This window comes from Mus caroli, chromosome 3, assembly GCF_900094665.2.
Source record: "Mus caroli chromosome 3, CAROLI_EIJ_v1.1, whole genome shotgun sequence".
Lineage (NCBI taxonomy): Eukaryota > Metazoa > Chordata > Mammalia > Rodentia > Muridae > Mus > Mus caroli.
The window spans coordinates 54699944-54703570 of NC_034572.1; the positions used below are offsets into that span (position 1 = coordinate 54699944).

The window sequence follows — 3627 nt, forward strand, 5'->3', positions numbered from 1 at the left end:
CTGCTGTACTTATTGGTCAGGACTGCACTGATAGAACTGAGTAGGCTATAAATCAAAGGAATATACGTTCAGAGGATGCCATGTTCTGGGGGGTAATTGGAGGGGAGCAGGGACAGATATGATCAAACTTTATATTATACATGTGTGAAATCCTCAAGTGTAAAGAAAATATAAAAAAATGCATATATACCCCAATGAAACTTCTTATTTATAAAATCCCTTGTTGACATTTTATTAGTCATTTAACTATGCTGGATCTTGATTCCTTTCCCTTGTATAACAAGTAGAATAGTGAGAATATATTGCAAAGATTCTTAAGGGAATTTAAGTAACAAAGTTTATTCAAAAAAATACCTGACAGAGTCAAAACCAAGTGTGTGGGCACTGACCTAGTAGAAGAGATACATTTCTGAATGAACTCTTTATTGAAAATTGTGAGCTGTCAATGCAAGGAATCTTTGTCTATCTTTTTAATTTAAAAACTAATTTATTTTCTCATACATTACATCCTGACCACAGATTCCCCTCCCTCCCTCCACCCCTAAATCCTCCATCCCCCCCAACCTCTGCCCTCCCCCATGCACTGATCCTCTTATTTCATTCAAAAAGGGCAGGCCTCCCTCCCAGGATATCAACCAAACATGGCATATCAAATTGCAACAAGATCAGGGACCTCCCTCATATTAAGGCTGGATGAGGCAACCCAGCGGGAGGAAAATGGTCTCAAAAGCAGACAAAAGTGTCAGATACAGCAACTGGCCCCACTGTTAAGAGTCACACAAGAACATCAAGCCACACAACAATAACATACATACAGAAGGCCTAGGAGATTCTCATGTAGGCTCCCTGATTGTTGGTTCAATCTTAGGCCCTATAAGTCCAGGTTTGTTGTTTTTGAGGGTTTTCTTGTGGTGTCCTTGACCACCCTGGCTTCTACAATCTGTTCTTCCTTTCTTCAGGATATTCACCAGCCAAATACCACCTAATGTTTGGCTGTGAATCTCTGTAGCTATTTCCATCAGTTGGATTAGGCATCAGTCTATCAGTATAGCAGAATATCATTAGGCATCCTTTCATTGATTTTTTTTTTTTTGCCAGTCATTTTTGGTCTTATCCTAGTTCTCTGGGTCATCTAGCCTCTGTTTCTAGTCCTTCCGATGATGAGAGGGAGAAAGGGACTCTGAAAGAGACCACCATGATAGGCTATATTATCTTCATTAGAAGATACAGTGTGCATTGAAATGACTCCATTCATGTTTAAGCTAAAAATATTAAATGTTCCCAAGAGAATGGCTCTTCCAGTTTCAGGCAAGAGGAGAGTTATCCCTTTCACGAAACAAAATAGTGTCTATTACTTGAAGTTGGGATCACAGGACACAATGACACAGTGCATAGATGGAACACACCTTGGCATTTCAGCTTCAGGTAAACCCTGCGGTTTTGAAAATATCTGTTGTCACAAATAAATCCTCATGTTAAGTTCTTGTCAGTATAATCAATACTGATTAATAAGAGTAATACATAAATAGCATTGTATTTTTATTCAATACTTTGGATTTCCCAATAGCTGTAGTTACTGCCTACAAAATAATGTTTAAGATATTTGAGTAAGCTTAGTGGGTAGCACCCATTTGCACATATAAGGTGATTTTCACACATTAATCTTTTAATGAAGAAAATGATCACAGAGACTTACAACATTCTTATCTACAGAGCCACACTCTGACATAGTCCAGCAGGACATTGCTTCCCCACAAACCTGTTCCTTCCACACTAGGACTGAGTCTGTTTAGGAAGAATCAGGCTTTGAACTGGACAGAATCCCCATGTTCATACTGTTGACATTTGAGCAAGCATTCTAGCTAATGACTCTTCCTTCCTTCCTTCCTTCCTTCCTTCCTTCCTTCCTTCCTTCCTTCCTTCCTTCCTTCCTTCCTTCTTTCTTCCATTCTTCCCCTCCCTCCCTCCCTCCCTCCCTCCCTCTTCCTTCCTTCCTTCCTTTTTTTTTTTTNTGGGCTTTTNGTTTTNNATNNAAANNACTGGGGGGGGGGTGTCTTAAGGGTGGGCACCCTAGAGTTCCAAGGACTCTACACTAGCTGAGAAGTCAGGTGACAGAGTGATTCAGACCAATCACATGATTACAAAGCTGGGTCTCCAGCAGGGTTTCTGGTGGTCAGGTGCGAGCAATGACATGGGAGGGGCACGCACTGGGCCGGCCTTGAGCTACCTGGATGACATCAAGGATGGAGGACCAATCAGCTGGTGGCTCCAGGGATCTCCAGTCCATGCTTTACTTGGCCAGGGGGGTTCCTGAAGGACCTGCCAGCAAATTTGGCTTTGTTGCCCAGCTCTTCCTCAATTCTAAGGATCTGATTGTACTTGGCCAGGAGCTCAGATCTGCAAGGGGCACCGGTCTTGATCTGCCTAGTGCAGAGCCCCACCACCAGGTCGGCGATGAAAGTGTCTTCAGTCTCTCCAGACTGGTGGGACACCATGAAACCCCAGCCATGGGACTGGGCCAGCTTACACGCCTGCAGAGACTTGGTCACGGAGCCGATCTGGTTCACTTTGAGCAGGATGCAGTTGCATGACTTCTTGCCTTGACAATCTGTTTAGGGTTGGTCACTGTGAGGTCATCGCCCACCACCTGGATGTCTGCACTAGCCATGAACTTCTGCCAGGCACCCCAGGCATCCTGGTCAAAGTGGTCTTCAATGGACACCACTACGTAGTTCTGGATGAAGGACTTGTACAGGTCAGCCAGCTGGTCGAGTGTGATGTATCTGCTGGGGTCATCCGGAGACTTGAAGTCCAGGTCATACTTGCCAGACCTGTAGAAGTCGGAGGCAGACACATCCATGAAGCTTCATGGGGAAGGAAGGGTGTCTCAAGGCTGTTGAGCACATCAGTAACACTATTGCACCTGCTCTGGTTAGCAAGAAAGTGAATGTTGTGGAGCAAGAGAAGATTGACCAGCTGATGACCGAGATGGATGGCACCGAGAATAAATCTAAATTTGGTACAAATGCCATCCTGGGAGTTTCCCTGGCTATCTGCAAAGCTTGAAATGTTTACAGATATTGTTGAACTTCAATGCATTCGGTCTATGTAACTTCTTTCTACTATGTTGTATATATAGCTTTAGGCTGCTCGATAACACAATACATTAAGAAAACATTGATTATGATTGGAAATACACTTTATATTTGAGGCCTGGAAGATACATCTACATGTGTGCTTGCAAAGACATGGATACACACACCCAAAAGAAGAAATTTTAGAACATCATGGTTTTTCTTATGTTTGAGAGATCCTATTTTACTTAGGTTTCATAGCATTTCAATTTTCTGATGTATGTACAATATGCTAAATTATCCCTATCCATACCAAGAGAATCAGCAAATGCTTAAGTGCATAGGAAATATCATAGTGTACATATTAGTCTCCTATCCTTAACATGCAATTTTAGAACCATTGACATATAAAATACTTTACAAGTGCCTTACTGGGGTAGAGAAAAATATCTGGATGTTACAAATGAATAAATAAATAAATTGGTGAACTGGCAAGATGGTGTGGTTGACATGCTCATCCCATGCGAAGGCAGGAAAAACCTGATTCCTTCAG

General features: G+C 42.4%; 1 pseudogene; it reads right to left on the minus strand.

Annotated features, from left to right (window-relative positions):
- Positions 1-2255: 2255 nt before the first annotated feature.
- On the minus strand, positions 2256-2860 carry LOC110291822 (annotated as a pseudogene).
- Between the last annotated feature and the right edge of the window lie 767 nt (positions 2861-3627).